General features: G+C 45.3%; 1 protein-coding gene across 6 annotated transcripts in view; it reads right to left on the minus strand.

The window, feature by feature from the left end:
- AK8 (adenylate kinase 8) overlaps positions 1-27,447 on the minus strand; it is a 132,221-nt gene that overhangs the window by 82,420 nt on the left and 22,354 nt on the right. The window lies entirely within an intron of this gene.

The following is a 27,447-nucleotide window of genomic DNA, read 5'->3' on the forward strand; positions in this document are numbered from 1 at the left end:
CTGGTTTTTTCCATTATGTTATAGCTACCACAGCATTTTTTCATATCAGCACGCTTCTTCGTTGTCACCGTTTTCAATAGCTATCCAGTGTTCCCAAGTGAGCATGCCAGTTACTTAACCCGCCCCAGACTGAACATTTCAATTGCTAACAATTTTCCCTATCATAAATAACACCATGAGGAACATCTTTGTGCATATGGCTTTTTCCACATTTTGGGTTATTTCCTAAAGAGTTTCTCAGATATGAGGTTCTTGGGACAAGGAACCACTGGGGTCAAAACAAAACCCCACTTTTCTTAAGAACGAGCCCCAGATGAAGCATTAAGAGACCCGAGTTCGGGGGCCGGCCCGGTGGCGCAGCAGTTAAGCTCCCACGTTCCGCGTCTCGGTGGCCAGGGGTTCACCAGTTTGGATCTCGGGCACGGACATGACGCCGCATGGCAAGCCATGCTGTGGTAGGCGTCCCATGTGTAAAGTAGAGGAAGAAGGGCATGGATGTTACCTCAGGGCCAGTCTTCCTCAACAAAGAGAGGAGGACTGGCAGATGTTAGCTCAGGGCTACTCTTCCTCAAAAAAAAAAAAAAGAAGAAGAAGAAGAAGAAGAAGAAGAAGAAGAGACCCGAGTTCAAATTTCTGTTTTGCAGTACACTTGTTACAGGACTGAAACCCCTCAGGCATCAGCCCCTTCTTGGTACAGCCAGGAAATTAGTTTAGATTGATTTTTATTAACACTTTAAGCCCAATTGTGACAGTAACACACAATCATTGTACACTTTGTGGAAAATACTGAAAAGCTGAAATAATAATGCAAATCACTGATGACACCACCTAACCAAACTAGCCACCACTAACATTTTGATATTCCTCCTTCCGGTCTTCACAGCTATCTTTTTCCCTGGGGGGAGAAATGGGCATCACAGCGTACATACTATTTTGTAGTCTATTCTTTTCATATAGCAAAAATTTCATGAACATTTTCCCACGTCACAAAATACTCCTTTCCTGGAAGTTTTCATAGCTGCCAGGCACTGTGTGAATTGACCTGCCGAATGTTAACAAAGCCCACATTGTTGCTCATTTAGTTTCATTCCAGTTTTTAGCCATTATAAAAAAAAACCACTATAACTACATCTTGATGCACATAGAATATCCTTGAGACAAATTTCTAAAAGTTAACACCATCCTTTGTGACTTTTGATACATTTTGCCACATCACTCTGCAAAACTGCTGGGCCAGTTTATAAATGCAATGGCAGTTCACCTGTTTCCCTGCATCTTTATCAACATCGGGCATTATCATGGGGGAAAATCTGTCCAGCAAAATAGAGTATACTATTGCTGCTTGAATTTACATTTCTTTGATCATTAATGAGGTTCTTTTTTCCAAATCTTTATTGGCTATTTGAATTTTTTCTTTTTCAACATGTGCACTCATACTATCTACCCACTATCTCCTTGGGGTTTTATCCTTTTATTTATTTACAAGAACTCTTTACATATTAAGGATATTAACGCATTTTGGCAAATGCTACCACAGACACTTTGAGGCAAACTATGTTGTCAATAATTTCCACAGCTTGTCTTTGGCCTTTTAATTTTGTATATGAGGCTGTTTTTAACACACAAATTTTTGGCCAAATCGATCAGTGGCTTTCCTCTTTGGTTTCTGGCATTGTGTGGATGCAAAAAAGGCCTTTTCCTCTGTAAAAGCTGATAAATATATCCTTGCATTTAAACTGTGTTCTCTTATGGTTTTACTCTTTACATTTAAATATTTATAGAGCCACATTTTATTTTGCAAATTATGTGAGCCTGTGATCTAGTTTGTTTCCTTGGGGTTTACCAACTATCCCAACATCATCGATGAAACAGCCTGTCCTTTCCCCTCTGAATGTCACTTTTTATCACAGTCTAAATGCTGATGTCACATTGGCTCTGGCATCCTTCTGCCTGTAGACTCTCATATCAGCCCCACAACAACTGAATTATGTTGTTTTATAATTTATTGATACATCTAATAGGTCATGCTCCTTATTTTTTTCAAAAATATGTTCTTCTAGAGTGGGCGGAGCAAAATGGTGGGGTGAGCTGACTCAGGACTCTCTCCCCTCCAAACTACAACAAAGGATTGGAAAAAAACTGAATTTCAGCTAATAAACCTAATGCCAGGACGTCAGTGACCTACAGTACCAAACAGACGGAGGGCGGAGGCTGGAGCTGGCCTCGGAGAAGCTGGAACCGGGAAGGAGAGAACTTCACTCCCTCCCCTAGAGACTGGGATCACTGCCGTGGGTGCAGGAAGGAGCGGGGGAGGGGCCGCATGACCAGGGATCATCCAGGACTCCCACTGCCGGTACAGTGGAAACCTGCTGACGGGAAAGCTTCTATGTGTGGGGACCCCATAAACCCAGGGCCCCAGGAGACCAGAGAACAGAACAGATCTGAATCCAGATCGCAGGGATAAAAGCAGCCCCTCCCCACCCCCGGCAAACCGCGCTGGGCGCCGCCATCTTGCCGGAAGGCAGAGAGCTCAGAACACGTGGCTCTCAACCCCCATCTAGTGGCGAAAGGCTGTAACTGCAACCAAATTCTACCATCATGCAAAAAAACCCCTCCTCTACCATCCAGCAATTTATAAAAGCTCCAGACCAGAAGCAAAACAATAAAAACACAGAATTAAGTCCTGAGGACTTGGAAATAGGTAAACTTAGTGAAAATGAGTTCACAGCTATAATGAAAAAAACTCACTGAGGTAGAAAGATAGAGAAACAACCCAACGAGATCTGGAGTTACTTAACAAAAGAGATTGAAATTATAAAGAAGAATCAAACAGAATTACTAGAGATGAAAACCACAATGGACCAGATAAAACAGAATACGATTCCCTGAATGCCCGTGTAGACACCATAGAGGAGAAAATTAGCATAATCGAAGATAGACAGGCTGAATGGCTCCAGACAGAGGAAGAAAGAGAACTAAGAGTTAAAAAAAACGAGGAAAATCTCCAAGAGATAACGGATTCAATGAGGACAAAGAATTTAAGGATCATAGGAATTCCTGAAAACGTGGAAAAGGAAAATGGAGCAGAAAGTGTGCTTAGTGAAATTATAGAAGAGAACTTCCCAAATCTAGGGATTGAGGGAGAAATGTGTGTAGAGGAAGCTTTCAGATCTCCTAGATTTGTCCATGTAAAAAGACCTACTGCAAGGCATATAGTAATACAAATGGCAAAAATGAAAGACAAAGAAAGAATACTCAGGGCAGCAAGGTAGAAGAAAATAACCTACAAAGGAACTCCTATGAGACTTTCAGCAGATTTCTCTACAGAAACCTTACAAGCTAGGAGAGAATGGAGTGACATATTCAAAATTTTAAAAGATAAAAATCTTCAGCCAAGAATACTCTATCCAGCAAAAATATCCTTCAGATATGAGGGAGAAATTAAATCTTTTCCAGACAAACAAAAGTTAAGGGAATTTGTAACCAAAAGTCCTCCACTACAAGAAATCCTCAAGAAGGCTCTCATAACTGAAAAAAGAAAAAAGGGAGAAAGCGGTCACAAACCACAGAGTAGGGAGACAGATAGATAGAACCAGAATAGGATAGCAAATATTCAACTATAGCATTAGGATAAAGGTAAGGAAACCACCAAAGTAAAGACGATCTTATCACTCTAACTACAAACTCATAACACAAGTTGGAACAAGAAATAAAAATAATAATTTAGGAGGGGAAGAGCAAAGGGACTAAATCAGTCCAGGCCAAGTAAGTAAGAGACCACCAGAGAATAGACTATATTATACATGAAATTCTAAATACAAATTTCAGGGTAGCTACTAAACTAAAAAACAGAACAGAGCCACAAAACATAAATAAGGAAAAATCTAAGAAACCCAGCATAAGAAATTGCAGTATTAAATGGGTAGGCTAAAGCACACAGAAAGAGAAACGCAGGAAAACAAGATAATGAGCGACAGATTGACAGCATTAAGTCCACATGCATCAATAATCACCCTCAATGTGAACGGATGGAACTCTCCAATAGAAAGACACAGAGTGGCAACATGGATTAAAGAGCAAGATCCAACAATTTGTTGCCTCCAGGAAACACACCTCAGCCCCAAGGACAAACACAGGCTCAGAGTGAAGGGGTAGAGGACAATACTTCAAGCTAATAGCAAGCAAAAAAAAGCAGGTGTTGCAATTCTTATATCAGACAAAGCGGATTTCAAAATAAGACAGGTAAAGAGAGACACAGAGGGACAATATATAATGATCAAAGGGACACTTCATCAAGAAGAAATAATGCTTATAAATATCTATGCACCCAACACAGGAGCACCAAGGTTCATAAAGCAACTATTAACAGACCTAAAGGAAGATGTTGAAAACAGCACAATAATAGTAGGGGACCTCAACACCCCACTCACATCAATGGACAGATCATCCAGACAGAAAATCAACAAGGAAATAGTGGAGCTAAATGAAAAACTAAAACAATTGGACTTAATAGACATATATAGATCACTTCACCCTGAAAGAGCTGAATACACATTCTTCTCAAGTGCACATGGAACATTCTCAAGGATAGACCATATGTTGGGAAACAAGGCAAGCCTCTACAAATTTAAAAAAATTGAAATAATAACAAGCATCTTCTCCGATCATAATGCTATAAGGCTAGAAATTAATTACAAGAAAAAAGCTGAGAAAGGCACAAAGATGTGGAGACTAAACAATACACTACTGAACAAGCAATGGATCATTGAAGAAATTAAAAAAGAAATAAAAAAATACCTGGAAACAAATGAAAATGATAACATGCCATACCAACTCATATGGGATACAGCAAAAGCTGTATTAAGAGGAAAATTCATCTCAATACAGGCACATCTTAACAAACAAGAAAAATCCCAAATAAGCAATCTTAAACTACACCTAACTGAACTAGAGAAAGAAGAACAAATGAAGCCCAAAGTCAGCAGAAGGAGAGAAATAATAAAAATCAGAGCAGAAATAAATACTATTGAAACGAAAAAGGCGGTAGAAAGGATCAATGAAACAAAGAGCTAGTTCTTTGAGAAGATAAATAAAATTGACAAACCCATAGCCACACTTACAAAGAAAAAAAGGGAGAAAGCTCAAATAAACAAAATCAGAAATTAAAGAGGAGAAATAACAACAGATTCTGCAGAAATGCAATGGATTGTAAGAGAATACTACAAAAAACTATATGCCAACAGAATGGATAACCTAGAGGAAATGGATAAATTCTTGGACTCCTACAATCTCCCAAAGCTCACTCAAGAAGAAGCAGACAATTTGAAGAGACCAATCACAAGGAAAGAGATTGAAACAGCAATCAAAAGCATCCCAAAGAATAAAACCCCAGGACCAGATGGCTTTCCTGGGGAATTCTACCAAACTTTCAGAGAGGATTTAATACCTATCCTTTTCAAGCTATTCCAAAAAATTAGGGAGGATGGAACACTTCCTAACACATTCTCTGAGGCCAACATCATGCTGATACCAAAGCCTGACAAGGACACCACGAAAAAAGAGAACTACAGGCCAATATCACTGATGAACATAGATGTAAAACTTCTAAACAAAATTTTGGCAACCAGAATACAGCAATTCATCAAAAGGATCATACATCATGATCAAGTGGGATTCATACCAGGGACACAGGGATGGTTCAACATCCACAAATCAATCAACATGATACACTACATCAACAAACTGAGGAATAAAAACCACAGGATCATCTCAATAGATGCAGAGAAAGCATTTGACAAGCTCTAACGGCCATTTATGATAAAAACTCTGAACAAAAGGGGATAGAAGGAAACTACCTCAACATAATAAAGGCCATATATGACAAACCCACAGCCAACATCATTCTCAATGGGCAAAAACTGAGCACCATCCCCCTGAAAATAGGAACCAGACAAGGATGCCCTCTATCACCACTCTTATTCAACATAGTACTGGAGGTCCTGGCCACAGCAATCAGGCAAGAAAAAGGGATAAAAGGAATCCAAATAGGGAGGGAAGAAGTGAAACTCTCGCTGTTTGCAGATGACATGATCTTATATATAGAAAACCCCAAAGAATGCATTGGAAAACTCTTAGAAGTAATCAACAACTACAGCAAAGTTGCAGGGTATAAAATCAGTTTGCATAAATCAGTAGCATTTCTATATTCTAATAACGAACTAACAGAAAAAGAACTCAAGAACACAATACCATTCACAATCACAACAAAAAGAATAAAATACCTCGGGGTGAATTTAACTAAGGAAGTGAAGGACCTATATAAATGAAAATTATAAGTCCTTTCTGAGAGAATTGGACGACAAGATAAGGAGACGGAAAGACATTCCATGTACATGGATTGGAAGAATAAACATAGTTAAAATGTCCGTTCTACCTAAAGCAATCTACAGATTCAACGCTATCCCAATCAGAATCCCAATGACATTCTTTACAGAATTAGGACAAGGAATCCCAAAATTCATATGGGGCAACAAAAGACCCTGAATTGCTAAAGCAATCCTGAGAAAAAAGAACAAAACGGGAGGCGTCACAATCCCTGACTTCAAAACGTACTACAAAGCTACAGTGATCAAAACAGCATGGTACTGGTACAAAAACAGGTGTACAGATCAATGGAACAGAATTGAAAGCCCAGAAATAAAACCACACATCTATGGACAGCTAATCTTTGACAAAGGAGCTGAGGGCATACAATGGAGAAAAGAAAGTCTTTTCAACAAATGGTGCTGGGAAAACTGGAAAGCCACATGTGAAAGAATGAAAACTGACCATTCTTTTTCACCATTCACCAAAATAAACTCAAAATGGATCAAAGACCCAAAGGTGAGACCTGAAACCATAAGGCTTCTAGAAGAAAACGTAGGCAGTACACTCTTTGACATCAGTATTAAAAGGATCTTTTCGGACACCATGTCTTCTCAGAGAAGGGAAACAATAGAAAGAATAAACAAATGGGACTTCATCACGCTAAAGAGCTTCTTCAAGGCAAATGAAAACAGGATTGAAACAAAAAAACAACCCACTAACTGGGAAAAAATATTTGCAAGTCACATATCTGACAAAGGCTTAATATCCATAATATATAAAGAATTCTCACAACTCTACAACAAAAAATCAAACAACCCGATCAAAAAATGGGCTGGAGACATGAACAGACATTTCTCCAAAGAAGATACACGGATGGCCAATAGGCACGTGAAAAGATGCTCATCATCGCTGATCATCAGGGAAATGCAAATCAAAACTACACTAAGATATCACCTTACACCCGTTAGAATGACAAAAATATCTAAAACTAATAGTAACAAATGTTGGAGAGGTTGTGGAGGAAAAGGAACCCTCATACACTGCTGGTGGGAATGCAAACTGGTGCAGCTACTATGGAAAACAGTATGGAGATTCCTCAAAAAACTAAAAATAGAACTACCATACGATCCAGCCATCCCACTACTGGGTATCTATCCAAAGAGCTTGAAGTCAGCAATTCCAAAAGTCCCGTGCACCCCAATGTTCATTGCAGCACTGTTTACAATAGCCAAGACGTGGAAGCAACCTAAGTGCACACTAACAGATGAATGGATAAAGAAGATGTGGTATATATATACAATGGAATACTACTCAGCTGCAAAACAGAACAAAATCATTCCATTTGCAATAACATGGATGGACCTTGAGAGAATTATGTTAAGTGAAATAAACCAGTTAGAGACGGATAATCTCTGTATGACTCCATATGAGGAATTTAAAAATGTGGACAAAGAGAACAGATTAGTGGCTACCAGGGGAAAGGTGGGGTGGGGGGGTGGGCACAAAGGGTGAGGTGGTGCACCTACAACACGAATGACAAACATTAATGTACAACTGAAATTTCACAAGATTGTAACCTATCATTAACTCAATAAGAAAAAAAAATATGTTCTTCTAGAATAAACTAGTGTGACTTCATCAGACTAAAGAGGTTCTACAAGGCAAGGGAAAACAGGATTGAAATGAAAAGATAACCCACCAACTGGGAAAAAATATTTGTAAATCATATATCCGACAAAGGGTTAATCTCCATAATATATAAAGAACTCACAACAACAAAAAATCAAACAACCCCGTCAAAAAATGGGCAGGGGATATGAACAGACATTTCTCCAAAAAAGATATACGGATGGCCAATAGGCACATGAAAAGATCCTCATCATGTCGGATCATCAGGGAAATGCAAATCAAAACTACACTAAGATATCACCTTATGCCTGTTAGAATGGCTATAATCACCAAGACAAAAATTAACAAATGTTGGAGAGGTTGTGGAGGAAAAGGAACCCGCATACACTGCTGGTGGGAATGCAAACTGGTGCAGCCACTATGGAAAACAGTATGGAGATTCCTCAAAAAATTAAAAATGGAAATACCATATGACCCAGCCATCCCACTGCTGGGTATCTATCCAAAGAACTTGAAATCAGCAATTCAAAGAGACTTATGTACCCCTATGTTCATTGCAGCATTATTCACAATAGCCAAGACGTGGAAGCAACCTAAGTGCCCATTGACTGATGACTGGGTAAAGAAGATATGGTGTGTATACACACACACACACACAACAATGGAATACTACTCAGCCATAAAAAAATGATAAAATCGTCCCATTCACAACAACATGGAAGGACCTTGAGGGTACTGTGTCAAGTTAAATAAGCCAGATAAAGACAAACTCTGTATGATTCCACCTATATATGGAAGATAAACAAACACACGGACAAAGAGAACAGATTAGTGGTTACCAGGGGAAGGGAGGTGGAAGGTGGGCACAAGGGGTGAAGGGGCGCACCTATAAAATGACTTACATATAATAATGTACAACTGTAATTTCACAAGGTTGTAAACTATCAGAACCTCAATTTAAAAAAAAAATTGTTCTTTTAGATAAGCAGCAAAAATATTTTATCAAGTTCCAAAATAGAAATTCTACTAGGATTTTGGAATGACATTAAATGTATAGATTAATTTACAAAGAATTGACATTTTTACAATATCAAGTCAACACATTATCCTCCCGTTTGCTTAAATTGTTTTTTTAATGTTCCTCAGCGCTGTTATTAAACAATTTCTAAGGTCCCAAGAGTTTAGAGTTACACACACACACCACACGAGTTAATGCTTTTTGACTTGCTATCCAGGTAAATTAGATAAATTGAAATTTAGAAGAGTGAAATAAACCAGCAGACTTCTTCAGGTCTCCGCTCTGCAGTGAGGGAGGTCAGACAACCACAAGTTGAAGCCGAGGTTTCTGACACTGGCTCCCAGAAGGGACCCCCACCCCCCCTGCCACAGACCCCTCCCTCGGAGTCATTATGAGAACTTGGTGTCAGAGGATGGACTGATGGGGTAAACTCAGACTCAAGGTCACTGATAACCCATAACACCTGATTTACAGAACACCGTGTGGGGGAGGGCAAGAAATGTCTTTCCTTAAATCAAAAGGGCCCACATTTCAATATTAAAATATTTCAGTTCCAACAGCCTCAACTGACAGTTAAAAAAAAAAAAGCTAAACAAATTTATGGAGTAAAGCGTGTTGGAAAAATCAGGCATGCTTTCATTAATTTCTTAAATTATACAGAAAAACGTGGAGCCACAGAGCCCCTGGTTTCTAGAACTAATGAAGGAAAAGTGCAAAAAAAATTTAACAGCCTTTTGCTCCCTCAAGTCCTTGTTATAGCCAGCCAGGCGCTGGGCTGCTGCTCTTAAAAAGCGCAGACATCCACAGATGCGAACGCCACCACAGGAGCCAAGAGGCTGGCGTCTGAGGGCTCCCTCACTTATGGTTCTGGAAGACAAACCAAAATTTTCTGAACTTTAGCTACATTCAGACGCCCTTATTTTTCTTTATCTGCAGGGAGGGGTTGGGAGCCCACTGATTGCTTCTTCTAGGACAAAGGCTGGTAATTCTGCTCTGAGTCGCTTTTTGAAGCTGAAAGATTGGAACTCCGCCTCTGCTCGGCACCGAGAAAGACCTCCGCTTTTAATATTGCATTACTGAGCAAGCATTATAATCTCGCCCATAAATTTGCAGCTGATAACAGTATGTGGTCCAAAGCTTTTAGAACTATTCAGGGGAACAGCTCTCACAGACTTCTCGCTGGAGAAAGTGGGCCTTCCAATTACACAGGAAAAGTGCAGCAAAATGAGGAACATCTTCCTAATTAGCCTAGCCTCACTGGTGCGTTATTTTGGTGCAGATGTGAAATTTAAAGAAGGTGGGGGGCTCTGGAGTGCATCTCAGGCCACCAGCTCTCCAGGTCTGCTCTTTCAGACTCAGTGGGTGGTACGATCACCCAGGTACTAAGAAATGAGGTCCCTGAGGGACCCCTTAAGGCAGCACCCATACCCCACTCTAGGCAGCACAGCCCCACACGCTGTGAGGAAGGCAGCCATGGAGACCCTTCATCCCTTGGCCAGCCCAAGTCAGTCCACATTGGTCCACCTGGGAAGGAAGGGCACAGTGACCAATTCCACTGTGCCAGGGACTGTCAGTGCGGGGCACCCTCAAGGTGGAAGCCCCAGGCTTTTGTAGAGGTTCTTGAATTTATAGAGGTTCTACGCCGCTGCCCAGTTGCAAAATGGACCTCGCTTTCAATCAAGGGGAAACAGCAATTTTGGCTGAGAACAAGTTAATGGCTGCAAATTTTGGCAAAGCAAGAAGTCATAAATCAGTAACTAGCATCCGACCACTGCCATGGTGGGCACTCGTGAGGTTCCTGGGTCTGACTTCCAGGAGTGGCTGGCTGTGGAGGTGTCAGTCAACCCCTAATTAGAATACCTTATCCATCTTCCCCACACTTCAGTGAACTGTCTCCTCCACTCTGGAGCCGCAGCTTTGTTCGGAGCAGGTTAATTGATATTCTGATGCCTTCGCTCGTCATACCCCCGTGGCTCGGTTCTGTTTTATCACACATCAAAAAGGCCGTATGCTCAGGGCACTCCATGCACCAGCGCAGAGCGGAGGTCTGCACAGCTGCGCGGGGTACGGTATCACAGGAGGGACAAGCACTGAGCAGATGTCACAGATGAAAAAAAAGGAAAGAAAAGCAGCCAGCCAGCCCAGGGAACTTGGCGAGGCCCAGCAGAGCGCGGCCTAACGCGGGGCAGGCGTCTCGTTCAGTGTGAACACTGGCCTTTTCTGCCCTCCTGACTGTTTAAAGCGCAATTAGCAACTTCACGTGCTAAGACTCTTGCCCTCTGGGTCCTCTGCTTTTTTGATGGGTTGCCCCTGTCTCCTCCAAAGACCAGAGAGGGGTGCCACCCCCAGGTTTCCCCCTAGGACGCCCCTGATCCGGCTCCCAGCTCCAACTGCAGACTTGGGAGGCTCCAGCCAGGCATCCCCTCAAGCCCAATGCTGATTCCCCACAGTCCCAAGGAGGCAGTCTGAGGCTGAAGGCTCGGATTCCGTAAATCAGACTCACTCGGCTCCGCGTCTGAACCAGGGCAAGCATCACAAGACGCATCACAGGCTCATCGGCAGCCTCCCCTTTTATTCTAATGGAAGTTATGTGGTTTCCCAACACATGAAAGAGGAAAAGAAACAAGATATTTCATCAGCCAGAAAAGAAGAGCATCTTACGAGATCAAGTTTGGGAAATGGATGCGGTCTAGAGGCAATCAGGGAGAAGAGTGGGACTATTTTGATAAACAGAAAAAAAGGGACATCCAGTTGCTCCAGTACCACTTCCTTTGGTTTATACGAAAACATGAAAATCTCAGCCTGCCTCGTCCTCTTAGCACGACTTCCACATTCAACCCATCTGGAAGATGACCAGCAAGAATTTTCATTTCAGAGTTTAATCTCCAACAACATGCAACACCTACTGGCATGACTGACCATGCTCAAGCACATGAATGTGGCAAGACATGTGCCTCCTTAACTTGCTCCTACACGTGGACTCTGCCGCCCCAGCAAGGCGAGCCTGGCTTTTGCCTGGCCTTCCTCTGTGCGTCACCCAACAATGCATATGCTCGGACAAGGCTGGAACGTGCAGGAGGGATTTTTCTAATAACTAACAGTGTTGAGTTCTATGCTTGCTAACGAGAGACACGTGCATGACCTTTTTATACAAACATGCAGATCCAGGAAAATCTGGACTCCTGGGTCTTCAGGTTAAAATTAGCCAGGGATCTCCAGGGTGCCGAAATTTGGTAAAGCCCAGATGTGAACGTTCAGGAGGCTTTTCATTAGCTCCCAAGTAGCTAGAAAGCATTTTAAAGTTAAGTTCACATCGGATGTCTGTGGTGCCCCTGAAGCCACTCTGCGGAGGAAGACACAGTTTGAAGACCAGTCTGATCTGTCCCCACACGGCCCAGGCCCGCCCCAGCTCTGAGGGTGGGATGGTGCCGAGATGACCCAGTGCAGAGAGCTCGCTTTATGGATCCCGTTTAGTTAGATTCAGACACGGTGGGCTCCGGTTACAAGTGAAAGAAATGGACAATCCAACATTAAGCTAATGGGACCATTCCTCTCAAACATTTTAAAGCGTGTCCGTGGTATAGACCCACCTCTTCAGAAACAAGATTAGCCCTCGAGGATGTCAGTTTATGGTGGTGGTAAAAAGCAGGGACTTTGGAATCAGCCTGTGCCACTGCCAGTCGTGTGACTTTCAACTAGTCACTTCGACCCGTATGGGCCTTATTCTCCTTATCTGCAAAATGGGGACAATCTATCTCATAGGTGTTGGGATAAATAAGGTATACAAAGAAACAAACAACAAGAAAACAAATGCAGTGCCTGGCATTAAAGAAATGGCCCAATCAACGTCAACCAGATTTATCATTATAATTATAACATGAGTAAGATGAACTATGTTCTTTCTCTCTACCTACTTTCAAGAAGGAATCCTACTTAAGTTTGTAGAACTTATCATGAGGAATTCATTTAAAAAGACAATCTCTTGGGAAGAGGAGTAACTGGCTTTGCAAATCTGACCTGAAGAAAGCTCTCTAATTAAAGAAGACTTGGGAAAACACAGTTCGATCAAAATGAGGAGAGTCTAGCAGATTGCTGGCTACTGCAGACCCACTTAGGTGTGTGCATCCGTTTGCCAGAGGCTGACCAGAGGGCCCTGCCCCAGGGGAGTTTGCTCCTCCGGAAGCCACGACCAGGAGTCACCTGGGCTGCCAGGCTGGGCCCAGCACATGGGAAACAGGCATCACACTGTCACAGCGGGTAAGACCTTCAGTAGGAAGACCCAGGACCCAGTCACTCATCACTCCCGCCCAGTGGGTGCTGGCCCACGCACTGCTCACCTTCCCCTCTGTCCAACCGTCTCCAGTATGTTTGGGTCACTTCCTTCAGAAAACACACTCCCACCCTCATCCCCTTCCTCCCAGTCAAAACAGCCTCCTCGCTGCAGCTCAGTTCCCTGGGGACGTTCACTCCCAGCCCTCCCGGAGGCCAGGACCACTTCCACAGCTTCCTAAACTCGCTCTCAACTTAGGTCCGTGCTCTTCTGCTTCCAGGGACTGGACCCCAGACTGCTGCTCCAGGAAAGATCCAACCTGACCAAGTGCCAATGAGGGGAATGTGAGGAGGTCCACGACGTCTCCAGAGAATGAGAAGTCACCAGTCTAGATACCAGGGGATCCAGGGAGTCTCAGTAAATAAGAGGCATACCAAGAAAACACACATTTGCTCTTGTATTGTAACCAATACTCTTATTTATAACTAGCATTGTCAGTAGTCATTATGTTTATAATTAAAATTGGGGGAGAGGCCGGCCCTGTGGCCAAGTGGTTAAGTTCGCACGCTTCGCTGCGGCGGCCCAGGGTTTCGATGGTTCGGATCCTGGGTGTGGACATCGCACCGCTCATCAGGCCGTGCTGAGGCGGTATCCCACATGCCACAACTAGAAGGACCCACAACTAAAAATACACAACTATGTACCGGGGGGCTTTGGGGAGAAAAAGGAAAAAAATTAAATCTTTAAAAAAAAAATTGGGAGTAGTTAATATGTTACAGATTGTAGCTTAAAATCATCTACTTTAGTTTCCACAATTCTTTCAAATTCTATTAACTGATGGTATTGAGCCAGATGGGGAGCCCTGGAGCCCCTCTTACCAGCTGTGTAACTACCTCCTTATCTGTAAAATAGAAACGCAGCTGCTAGTGCGCACAGTGCACAGGGCAGGACTGGATGCACTGATGTATGTGAAGTGCTAGCACAGCGCCTGGCAGACTGGAGGTGCTGGAGAAATGGCAGTTGCTGTTTTTCAGCCTCCTGGCATATGTGGTACTTGTCACAGTTGACAGTTAGCTGAAAAACTAAGTAACACTAAGAGCTTAGGAACGGGAGCACGAGGAACTGCGGCCGCTCTGCTCGGTGCTCCTGGGAGGCGTTTCCGGCTCTGAGGAGCAGGCCCTGGCTCTGGGCTCTGAATCAGCGCTCCACCTGCCAAGGGCGACGTGGTTGCTGGTTGCGAGTCCAGTCTCGCTCCCAACGTCACCGTGCCTCTCCAAGGCTCTCTGCTCAGAGTCCACTGAGAGCTGCTTGACCATCAGACTCTGTCCTGCATTCCGGGCATCTATCTTTCCTCCCTGAAGGAAGGGGGAGGGATCACAAGACGCATCCCATGCATCTACTGCCCATGGAACATGTGGGGGATGCTGTTCAGCATGCAGAGAGGTGGGCCATACATGCCATTAACAAGCCCCACATCACACCAACCAGCCAACCAACCAACCAGGGCCAGAAACATCTAGAAATGAGGGACCGATGAGGTCTACTCACTGGGTTCCACTGCGCTGAGCCAGGCCCTGGGAGCCCTTGCCTCGCCGTGATGCATGCCATAAGTTTTCTGAGCAGAGTTTAGACCTCCCCTCTGACGCCCTGGAATCCTAACTGCATTTGTATTAGGAACACACAGCCCCGGGCCCCAGCAGAGCTGTTGATCAATAAAATCGCACTCCACAGAGGATGCAAGTGACATCTATAAACCCGTGAGTGTCAAAACAATGGCAAGAAAATCCTGTGTTCCTACTGTCAGAGGATGAAAGCTGGGTAATTAATGCCAGCCCAATGACACCACAAGGAGAAATAAAACAAACAGCTGGTGGTTCTGTAGACCAGAATCGGGCTCCTCCACTCTGTTAGCATTTCCACTATAAAATACTGACTCACGTTATGGCCAGGGAAGCATAAATCTGCGACCAAAGAGGAAAAAAGAAAGAAGACTCTAGAAACCTGCCAAGTAAACTTTAACTTTTGGTTCCATAGTCAAAAGTATGCTACACCATCTCCTTTATCCTGAAATTACTGAGAATCTCCACGATATTAAATGAGATCAAAAAGAAGTTAACCTGTGAACACAAGGTATAATTCTGCATTTTATGTAAAGGAAACACCCCCCACCCGGGACTGGTAATTGTGCACGATCTTCTTCCAGTGTGCACAGGAGACCTTCCACGTGACGCCGTGAATTTTGGGGACGTGGTCAGAGTTTGGCCAACCAAAGTTTTGCATTTGATAACGGCATTCTTTCTTCAGCTCAAGAAGGGAGAGTGTGTGGAGCCAGACGTTTTGAACTTGATGGCCTTCTGGAAGGTCTGTTTTCCTTTGGGTAACACATGTACCCTTCCTTCAGAGCAGCAGTGGGATTCCGGTGCTGCAGGCTCCTTTCCTGTAAAATGGGAGAACTTCCCACATCCCTGCGCTGCTAGCCGCATGCCCACAAAAGCACACTCTCTGTTTCCTTTGCTCTGTTTTGTCTCTAACACGACCTAGAACAGTCCTTGGTGCACAGTGGGTACCCAGAAGTCTTAGTTATTGAAAACCTCATGGGACTGTTGTGTGAATCCCGTCAGAAAATGCCTCAGAGCTGGCAGTGTCTGGCACATATTATGTGCTACTAAATGCTGCCTAGCCATTATTTGTATCTTTATCTTGATGGACCAATACTGCTCTCCACCACCTGTGTTTGGGCTTCATTCTGGCCTTCGTTTTTATTCTTCCTGATCTTTACCATAATAAGATCACAACCCCAGGAGTCATGGGCAAGGCAGTATTTTTTTAACTCACTGAAGTAGAGGCCCCTTCGCATCCCATTTAACTACCATGCGCCCTTGTGCACAGGTTTTGTTTTTCACTCCTTTGCTTTTGGTAGTGGGGTTAGGAAGACTTCTTGACCAGATGCTGGGGAATGAGAGGAGATGGCTGGAACTCTGCAACCAGAACGCAGCCCAGGGGGGCATCCCTGCGCAGGCATCCATTTGGCGGCACCGGGGAGGACGCAAAGATGCAGGAGGTCTAGTTTTTGTTAGTCAAAGTGTGGCTTCCCCTTGGGTGGCGGCTCTGAGAATCATGGTTAGGAAGCATAAAGAAGAGACGCTGCGACACAGGACACGACTGAGGAGGGGACCAACCACCAGGTGAGCATCAAGGCAGCAAATTCCTGCCTCGGTCATAGTACAGGGCCCTGCCCGACAGCCCAGCTCAGCCCTCGAAGTGGGGAGCTGCATTCCAGGTGCTTGGCTTCTCGCCTTACACGTAGCAACCATCTGAACCAGTCCTAACCTCCAGAGCCGCAGACCTCAATCCCAAGCAGAAGCTCACGGAATGAAAGAAAAACCGAGGCAAATGGACAGAAGCGGGGGAGACAGGCTCCAGCTGGTTTTGAAATTTCATTGATTTTTTTCTCAGGCACTACATTTAAAAGACTGCTAATTCTCATCCATGCAGGTACGAGGATGTTACAGAACTCACTTGAGTAATGCCTGCGAATGCACAGTGTGCGTCTCCCTGCTGGGTCATGAGCAGATCCTAGAAGTGTACTGGACTCTTCCTAACACACACTGTGCAGGAGCAGCAGTCTTCTGTCACCCAGAAGTGGTCCTAATTGTTTTCACCCGCTCGTCTTGCATGGGAAAAGCGTCTTAGCCTCACCTTAGTGGACCTCAGGGCCAGACACAGTGCTAAGCATTTTGCTTGTAGGCTCTCATTTAATCAGAGAGCACACTTCAGAACGTGCACTGCGTACCCCAGAGCCCACAAGGCCTGCCCACAATCACAGGGCACTCCACACGGAGATGCAGCGAGGCCTGAGCAGCTTGCCTCACTGGGTCCTTGGGCCTTCTCTCTAGCTGCTGTCCACCAGCCCAGACATGCACGGGTTGGCTCAGGCCAGCAGAGGCTAACAAGCCATCTGTGGAGCCCATAAATCATATTCCTGTTGAGTGGAGGCCTCTGCCTTTTCATGGATGATAAAACTCCCACCGTCTGATAAGCCGTGATAATTGGGCACAAGCCCTTCCTTTCCCCCACATAGCCGGGGGAGAGGGGTGACCATACATCAAAACACTTTCTCTTAGCCAGATATTTTCTTGCCCATGAAATTCCAGCTCAGTCTGGTTCTGGGAATGCAAAAATGCCTTTGCCAAAGGGCTGGCACAAGATCAGAGTCCCAGCTGAAGCCAGGCCTGGCAGCCAGGTAGCCAAGAACCTCGGTGTGGTGGTGGGTAAAATGCCCCACTGGCCTGGCTCGCTAGTCCTCTGATGAAGGCTAAGGCTCTTCCTCCATCCAGGCCCCAGTTACCCCTTTTGTAAAAGGTTTTAGGTAGGATGATTCCTAAAGATAATTAAAAAAAAAAAAAAGATAAGACAAATGGGGGTGATCCACAAGGCATGATTACTTTTATGATATGCTTTTATCTAATATTATAAAAGCAAGATCCTGGTGGTGGATCCTTGTTACAGTTGATTAAAGGAATGAAGAGCGAGGACAGGAAGTCTTGGCACAGGGCACCAAGATCAAATTGGAAGACTGGTTCTCAAAAGCTTGAACACTGGATCTCGAGGTCAACACCATCCTTGGGGTGCAGCAGGTGGACATGGTCAAGCTGTAGAAGGCCAAGGCCAAACGGGAACCTTGAAAGCACTGATAATGGGAAACAATTTTAAGTGATGAGGAAAATCACCAAACATCTCCACAATTCATGTAAAACCAAGCCAGGGCGACAACCAAGAAAATTCTCCCCAGAGAAGCCTTAGGACAAAAATGTTCCTGTTGTCGAAGCCCTCATTGGGACATTCATATTTGACGGCACAGTTGTGTCGGACTTTAAACATCTACCCTTCCTTGGGCCAACAGCAACTCAGGATAGTTGGGATCGTGTCATTGCCATGGCGATGCAGAACTAGGGAATTATCCGATGGCATTCCTGCATTCGTTTCATAAATGTTTCCCAAGCTGGAAGTCTGTGCCAGGTCCCATGTGAGATGCTGGGGGATTCTGTGGTGAATGGCACAGAGGGGACCCCTACCCTCTCAGAACTCACATCCCTAATTACAACTGTGGAGGTGCAGGGGAGAAGAGCAGGATGCTGTGAACCCACGTAGCAGGAAACCCAGCCTTGCCTGGGGCTGGGCGAGGTCAGGGGGGCCTCCCTGAAGAAGTGACTTTAACCTAAGACTCAGGAATGAGAAGCAGCTGTCCAGCGACAGCATGGGGGTATCTTAGGCAGTGAAAGGAGCATATGGGTATTTTCTATTGCTGCGTAACAAATTGTCATAGTCTTAGTGGCTTAAAACAACACATCTGTTATCTCAGTTTCCTCAGTCAGAAGTCTGAGCACCGCTTGGCTGGGTTCTCTGCTCAGGGTCTCACGGGACAGCAATCAAGGTGTCAGCTGAGCTTGACTGAGGAAGAATTGCTTCCAAGCTCACTCAGGTTGTTGACAGAATTCACTTCCATGCTGCTATAAGACTGAAGGCTCGTTTCTTGCTGGCTGGGGCTGCCCTCAGGTGCTACAGGCTGCCCATGAGGGCTTCTCCAACAAGGCAGCTTACTTCATCGGCCAGTAAGGAGCATCCCTCCCTCTGGTCTGCTAAGGTGAAGTCTCAGGTCACGTACATAATGCAGAGGGATGAAGCTGGGCTGCAGGCAGGCCTCACCTTGCAGGGCTGTAGGGACGTACGCCAAGATGGACGGGAAGCAGTGAAGGTTCTCAGGAGTGGAGGGACAGAGTAAGGTGTTTTAAAAAGACAAATGCTTGGGGCTGGCCCCATGGCCAAGCAGTCAAGTTTGCACACTCCGGGGCAGGCGGCCCAGTGTTTCGTTGGTCCGAATCCTGGGCGCGGACATGGCACTGCTCATCAAACCACACTGAGGCAGCATCCCACATGCCACAACTAGAAGGACCCACAACGAAGAATATACAATTATGTACTGGGGGGCTTTGGGGAGAAAAAGGAAAAAAAAAACCTAAAATCTTAAACAAAAAAAAAAGACATATGCTGGGGCCGGCTCAGTGGTGTTGTGGTTAAGTTCATGCACTCCACTTTGGCGGCCCAGGGTTTGCAGCTTCAGATCCTGGGTGTGAACCTACACACCACTCATCAAGCCATACTGTGGTGGCATCCTACATACAAAATAGAGGAAGATTGGCACATATGTTAGCTCAGCAACAATCTTCCTCAAGCAAAAAGAGGAAGACTGGCAACAGATGTTAGCTCAGGGCCAATCTTCCTCACCAAAGGAATAATAATAAAAAAATAAAGAGACAAATGGTTCTCTATGTATAAAATAACCTTCAGAAGGATGTTCTTTCAAGAGAGTGTTATCCTCAGTTGCCTCCAGGGAAGGTAACCGGGCGGCTGGGGGACACGAGTGCGAGGGGAACTGGGGTACCTTTTGAATTTTGAACCACGTGCATGTATTGCAGTAAGAAATAAAGTCATTCTTTTTTTAAAGCAATCCCTCCAGTGGCACACGAAGAAAGGACAGGGAGGAAACGAGGGGAGCTGCAGGGAGACGGGTTAGGTGCCAAAGAGAGGGAAGGGAGTCTGAGTGATCCAAAGACCTGGGGAGCCGGCAGTGAGCACAGGAGGGTGAGACGCAGAAGCCCTTTGAGTGAGCCTCTCCCCACAAGTCCCCTGGACTCGCTGCCTTATTTCTTAGCTTCCCTTTGCCCTAGAGATGTGGACAGGAGAACGCCCAGACTTCGAGAACTTGGCTGTCCCTAAGAAAGGCCAGTGAGTCTCCAACAGGTAGAGCCCACCTCCTTTTGGTAGTTCCAATACAAAGCACTAATTCCTCTTTCTCTAACGCAGTTGATGGTCACTTCAAAGAAATTCTTCAAAGAGATTGCATTAGCCCAAAAAAAAGAAAACGAAAAACCCCAACATTAACTACAGAATCCTGACGGGCTGTGATTGTCTTCTTTTTCCCTAAACACTATTCCCTGCTTCCTTTTGTGCTCTAAATTACCAATTCCAGTCCCTGTGTAGCGAAATAATAATAATTACCATATAAATGAATATGCATACGTGTCATTTCTCTCCCTAAAAGCAAGAAAGCCTGTTTATTTTGGATGAGGGTTTGTTTTGCTTCTGAACAACCAAAGCACATAATTAAGAGCCTCACCTCTTACTCCTGAATCCTGTCTCCACCGGGAAGAGATGGAAAAGGTACCGGATGCCCCTTGAAGCTCAGAAGAAATTTTAAAACAAATTAAAGGAGATATTTCTTTACTCTGCAGGTAACAATGGCTTGAACCGACTCAGAATCAGAACATAAGGTTGGAAGGGGCTTCAAGGCCCGAGTCCAAGCCCGTCGTTTTACAGATGGAGAAATGGAGGCCTCAGGAAACGAAGCACTTGTCAGGGGGACACAGCCATGTGCTGGTGGGACAAGAACAGGGGGGGCCCAAAGCATGACTCCGTGTTTGCATCTCAGCTCTGGGTCTGACTGTGGGACCTTGAGCAAGACTCAAGTGTTAGGTTCTGCATCCCTAAAACGGGTGAGGTCAGTCCACCTCCATGGGTGTTGTGAAGACTAACTGAGATCATGGACGTACCACTCGGCCCACAACACCCAGTCGATTGTCACCAACAGCAGAATAATAATCACCTAGTGATTATTATTAAGGCATAGTGCATCTGCAATGTGGTATAGTGGACAAAGTGCCAGACCCAGTGTCCCAAGTCTCTAGAATGCAGACATCTACTGCCATCATCAAAATAGTAATAATAATAATGATAATTAATATCATTATCAATATCAATAAAGAGCATTAATTCAGCAATAGTATTAATTATAATGCACAATATAGTAATATAGTACAATGTAACTAATAATAATATCACTTATAATATAATTCATTAATAATACTGTTATTAATGTTATTACCATTGTGATGGTGGTGGCAGCTGTTGACAAGGACTTGGGACGCCTAGTCTCACACTTTGCCCACCCTGCAGGTACACTGTGCAGAGAGGCTGGGCAGACCAAGCTTTTAGAAAAGCTCAAAAACTCTTACATAAGTTGAATACATGTTTGAGAGACTATTCTAGATCGCTGAGGGCAAATTTGGGACATCTAGTTGAAATCATAGAGAGAACCACCATATTTTCCCTAGAAACCATGACTCAGTGAGTTATGGAGACTTTTTAAAAAATCATATGAACAAACCTGCCCAGGCCAGCTGGATCCTGTGTCAGGCACGAGTTCAAGGGAGTGTATCTCAGAGTGGAATGCACCCAACAACCCAACCCCATGAGTCCACACCTCTAATTCCAGGCTGCACACTTACATACCAGAAACGTTTCACTTGGGATGCAGTAACTTATAAAAATAACACACAAAATAAGATGGTTTCACACATTTCAAGATTATGAAGGATGGCGTCTTTGGGGGAGTCACTCAGCGGTCCACATGCCCCAGCTTCCATGCCAGTTGGTTGAGGGTCATCAATAATATGACAGCGGGTTCCTCCCTTCCTGCCTCCATCCCGCCCTCGGCCTTCCACCCAGCTCTGGGACATGGACTGGGGAGAGGGGCCCACAGAGGCATCCCTCCCTCCTTGTAGATACACCCTCTCAGCTGGCATATCTGCCAGGCCCCAAGCCAGGGCTGCTTTCTCTGTATCTCCCAAGCACCCATCTCTAGCTAACATCAGGACTGCATGTTTTACTTATTTATTTGGTTTACTGTCTGTCTCCCCACAGCTAGCATCTGTGTTCCTTGAGAGTATGGCGTTTAACTCTTTGGCTCACTGCTGTGGCATTTGTTGCATAAAGGAATAAACAAATGACCATATGATCGCCTTTAGGAAACTCTAGCCAGTGGGCCAACAAAAACTGGCAAGGCATTTGGCAAGGACAGTGAAGGAGGGAGCCATCAGACCTGTGGGCCCAACAGAGAGCACGCAGCCATTGCCCGGCCTTGGATCTCCCTGCCAGGTCTACACAGCATGGCCCTGTGGCCAGGAGTCAAAGCGCCTGCCCTGTGTTCCTGTGTTCCACCAGCCTGGGTCCTCACGCCAGCTCTGCTGCTCTAGCTATGTGGCTTTAGCTGTGCCTCTCGTCCTGCATCTGTAAAATGGGGACAATAGTAACACTGTCCTTGTAGGGTTGTGTGAGGCTGGGTAGGGAGCTGAGTACGATGCCTGCACCAGGTGGAGAGTTTGAGCAGAGAAGCTGGGCTTGCTCTCCGGCTTGCCCGGACCCCAGGGCCTTTTGCGTGCCAGTAGTGAGCTGGGCTCAGGCTCCAGACCTCCACTGCAGCAAGCAGCCTTTCAAAGCAAACACTCTTGACCGTGAGGGAGGGCCTGCGAGCAGACCTGCCGGGACACAGCAGTTCCTGAGGAAGCGCCTGGATCATGGGTGGTTGGGAGTCACAAGCGTCTTAAAAGGGAATCTGAATGAGGCGTGGGAAAGCCCTGCTGCCTTTGCTGACACTGTGACAGACCGTGGCACCATCTCTGCTGGGACTTCTGTTTGGCAAGGCTGTGACTGTGGCTTGTGAGTAGCCCCCGTTCCTCAGGGCAAGTGAGATTCCTGGGACAAGAACTGGAGAATTACTCCTCTCTCGTGTGTTTAGAGCCACAGAGAATCGTGCTGACAGCCCTGGTTCCAAGAACTCTTGGCATATTGCATTTACCTAATGTGTAAGGCTGTATCCAGCTGTGCTTTTAAGTACAGCCCCCAGCCCTCTGAGGGGTTCCAGTCTGGGTGATTTGGGTACACTCACACCAAAGGAGTAGTACCCCTCAATATGTGGCCAAACGGGGTGAGCATTGCTGGTAAAAAGGAGAAAGAGCTTAGTTCTACAGAGCACAGAGGAGAGAGGCAAATCCAAGTGCTTCCAGCCTGGTGCTCTGTAGCGCAAGTTTAATTCGACCTGGCAAACTCATGATCAATTATGATTAAGGCTTTGTACAGGAAAGTGCCAGCCCGTTTCCAGTCGCTTAGGACATTCTCCCCTCCGCTTTATTCCTTGACAAATGATTGTTTTGGCATTTCCCGGACAAGACGGTAACCGATTGATGGGTCAGCTTTAAGAAGAGCTGATCTGAGGCTGGTTGAACTAAGAGTATCGAGCGGCCACTGTAGTGCCAGCCCCTGCCTCGTTCTGCCTGCCATTCCCCTGGCCTAAGACGGCCCCTCCGCACACCTCTCCACCCCCACCCCCAGAGGCTTCCCTAACAACTCAACCCCTGGGCCTGGTTTTCCTTCACACTTGGTTTGTGGCCCACAACCCTTCTCACAGCCTGCCTTGCTTTGGTCACGAAAGGCTCTGTCTCCAACTGCAGATGGTGAGCCCGAGGCCCAGGGGGACCTCGTTGCTTATAGGGGATTGAGGGGGAGGGTGCATGGGTGCAGGGGGAAGGGTCCCAGCAGCAAGGACAACGCAGTACCTGCAATGGGCACTCGACTAGAGTCGGTGAATTGAGCCAGGTAGGCTTGGGAGCGAGGTGACAAGGAGGGAATTTCGTTAAAATGAAAGTCAATGGTTAAGTGGCCTTTCTTCTAACATACCTGAAAGGTGAAAGTTTGCTTTTTATTTAGAACTGAAGAGAAAGGGCAGAGTGTTTTTATAATCATGTGGAAGTATCACTTAGAAGGGAGGCTGGCAAACCATAGCCCCTGGACCAAACCCAGCCTTTCGCCTGTTTTTGTAAATAAACTTTTATTGGAACAACCCAGGCCCTGTCACTTCCGTGGCAAGTACAGCAGCTTTCACACTACATAAGAACGGAGTGGTTGCAACAGAGACTGCAGGGTCTGCAAAGCCGAAAGTATTTACTATCTGGCCTTTACAGAAATAGCTTGTTTACCCCCAATTTCGAATGGCCTCTGAGCTTTGGGCCCTTGCCTGTGCCTGGGCAGTGGGAGACCGTCAGCTCACTGTGAACAATTTGAGGTCAGAGGAAAACACACTGTTCAAACCAGATTCTGAAACCCAGACTGAAGCTTCTGTGAGGCTCTCTCATGACTGAGACTCACATGGCTGAGGCCCACATGGAGCAAGCTTGTGAGAACTGCTATTTGTTCAACACTGTGCTGGAAAGAAGCCCAGTTACCTTTCCAGATTTGGGCCTCTTAACGTTTAAGCAAGAGTGTGTGTGTGCGCACAGGAGCACATATGTATATGTTTTTAAAAAAAGCACACAAGTTCTGGTTCTGGGCAAGATGGGGTATGCACACCTGACCCTGTCACTCCCCTGAAAGCAGCTAGAATACATGGACACAATGCGTGGGGCAGCTATTTGAGGACTCAGAAAGTAGACAGAAGTAAGTGAATTGGGGAAGAAGAGCAGAATTCAAAATACTGCCAAACCAGTACTTCCCAGCCTGGTTTTCAGGCAGCCTGAAACCTGATATGGGCAACAGGTCGGGGCAGAGAGAGGGCCAGGAGGAGCCCTCTATTTCTGGCTTGAGCAGTGGAAAAGGGGACTCCCAACACTCAGAGGTGGGGGGAATCCCCAAGGGTCTTTCCCGTTTCTCTGTTTTCTCGCCCTCCAGCCCCCAGACAATCTTGCTGCAGTGACAAAGCAGTGAGAAAGGGAGCCTGTGGCTGCCTGGAACTCTGCTCGGGCAGGGGATCCTTCCCCTCCAGCCCCTGGAGAATGGAGCAAAGCCCGGTGAATTTTTCCTCTCACTGTCCTCCCACCACTTGGCCCTGGTCACAGGCGCGGTCACCCGAAGCCAGTGGTGGAGCAGGGTAAATAAAGTCCCAGCTGTCTGGCCAGAAGACCAAAAGGAAGAACACCAGGGAACCAGAGGTTACCAAGGAGATGGCAGAGTGGGGAACTCAGGAAAGCAACCAAACAAAGTTGTGTATGGACTCACAGGCTCACCCCCAAGCTGCGCATGCCTGGGTCTGACCTTAAACAGCATCCCGAAGACACTGAGAAATGAACTACAGTGCAGGCCACTGCCCAGGCCCCACTGAGTGCCACACACACAGCACAGAGCTGCACAGCACTGCGAAGACTTGAAAACAGAACCGACACCAAAACCACAACCCAGAGAAGGTGGCTGGACCTCACAGCCTGAGCCCAGTCGAATCAACTGCCTGCTAAGGTAAAAAGATCAGCATTTGCCTGGGATTTAAACAGGACCCAGACTCTCACAGCAATATAAAAAACGTCCAGATAGAAAATTCCTTAGCACAGTAAGAACCAGGAAGATCTCAGCTCAGACGTTAGAATTACCGGACAAAGACTCTGAAGCAGCTATTATTAAAAAATAACAACCACCAAGCTCAAACAAGTAAATGAAAAGACAAGCGGAAAGTCTTAGCAAAGAAACAGAAAGAAGAATCAAATCTAATTTTTAGAGCTAAAAAATACAATAATCAAGATAAAAATTCATTAGATGGGTTCAATAGTAGACTGGAGATGAGAGAGGAAAGATCCAATGAGCCTGAAGATCATTCAATAGAAATTATCAAATCTTAACAACAGAGAGAAAAAAAGACAGGGGAAAAAAAGAATAGAGCTTCAGAGACACGTGAGAACACGAAAGGTCTGACATTCGTGGTACTGGAGTCTCGAGAGGAGAGAGAGAATGGTGTGGAAAATTACATGAAGAAATAATGGCTGAAAACGTCCCAAGCCTGGAGAAAAACATAAACCTATGAATTCAAGGAGCTCAGCAAACCCCAAAAAGAATAAATGCAAAGAAATTCATGCCCAGACATACAATTAAACTGCTGAAAGTTAGAAACAAAGACAACAATCTTGAAAGTAGCAAGAGAAATGACGCATTACTTATAAAAGTTGGAATGACTCTGGATTTTTCACCAGAAACCACAGTGGTCAAAAGTCAGTGGAACATGTGTAAAGTGCTGAAAGAAAAAACTGTCGATCCAGAATTCTAAATCCATAAACAAACATCCTTCAGGAATGAAGGCAAAATAAGGACATTTTCAGATGAAGGAATACCAAGAGAATTCACTGCCAGCACACCTACTCTAAAAGAACTGCTAAAAGAGGTTTTTCAGACAGAAAGGGACACTTGAAACATGAAGAATGAAAGAAGAGCAACAGAAATGGTAATTACCTGGATAAATATAACAGACTCTTCTCCTCTTGAGTTCTTTACAATACATTTGATGATTGAAAGCAAAAAGTCTAACACTGCCTGATGGGACTGTCAATGTCCATACGTGTAATAATACAAAAGACAGCTACAACATAGAGGAGAGTAAAGGTCCAAGGACTATATTGCACATTCTGCTTGAAATGGTAAAATACTGAGTCTAAACAGACTGTGAAAAGGTAAGTCTGAATATTGTAATTACTAGATCATCCACTAAAAAAATCTATACAAAGAGATACAGTGAAAAACACGAGATAAATTAAAATGGAATACTAAAAAGTGCCCAAATAATTGATAAATTGGACTTCATTACAATCAAAACCACTTGCTCTGTGAAAGACACTGATATGAAAACAATAAGGTAGCTGCAGACCGGGAGCAGATAACCCGGAAATCACATAGCCGAACCTCAGTTTCCTCATCTGTAAAACAGGGAAGTAATGGTGCCACCTGAATAGGTTCCTGTGAGGATCTGAGCAGTCAGTGCCTCTCCAGATTCCCACCCACTACATCTCTTTTTGGGTTCTGGTCACCAATTCCAACGTGTGGGGCTGGTGTCTGTGTGTGGGGGGGGTGCGGTTTCCCACACCACCAACAAGCAGTTCTAGGACACCAGCTGGGTGTCCTACGATTCAACTCAATTCTGACACTGTCTACCTGGAGACAGCATCAGATTTCACAGGTTAAGGGCTCAGTGCCACAAGACTGGCCTGACATCCCCCATCCCCACTTCAGATGCCAGCAGTAAGTCCAGGGTGTCATCCGTACTTCTGACCGACTGGCTATAAATCAGAGATTCCCAGGACTCCTCCTCCAGTTTGATTAATTTGCTAGAGCAACTCACAGAACTCAGAGAAACATTTTACTTACTAGATTACTGATTCATTAGAAAGGATATAACTCAGGAGCTGCCAGATGGAGGAGACGCATAGGGCAAGGCATGGGGAAAGGCTCGGAGCTTCCGTGCCCTCTCCAGGTGCACCACTCTCCCAGCACGTCCACGTGCCCACCAACTCTCACACCC

Source organism: Equus przewalskii, chromosome 26, assembly GCF_037783145.1.
Source record: "Equus przewalskii isolate Varuska chromosome 26, EquPr2, whole genome shotgun sequence".
Classification (NCBI taxonomy): Eukaryota; Metazoa; Chordata; class Mammalia; order Perissodactyla; family Equidae; genus Equus; species Equus przewalskii.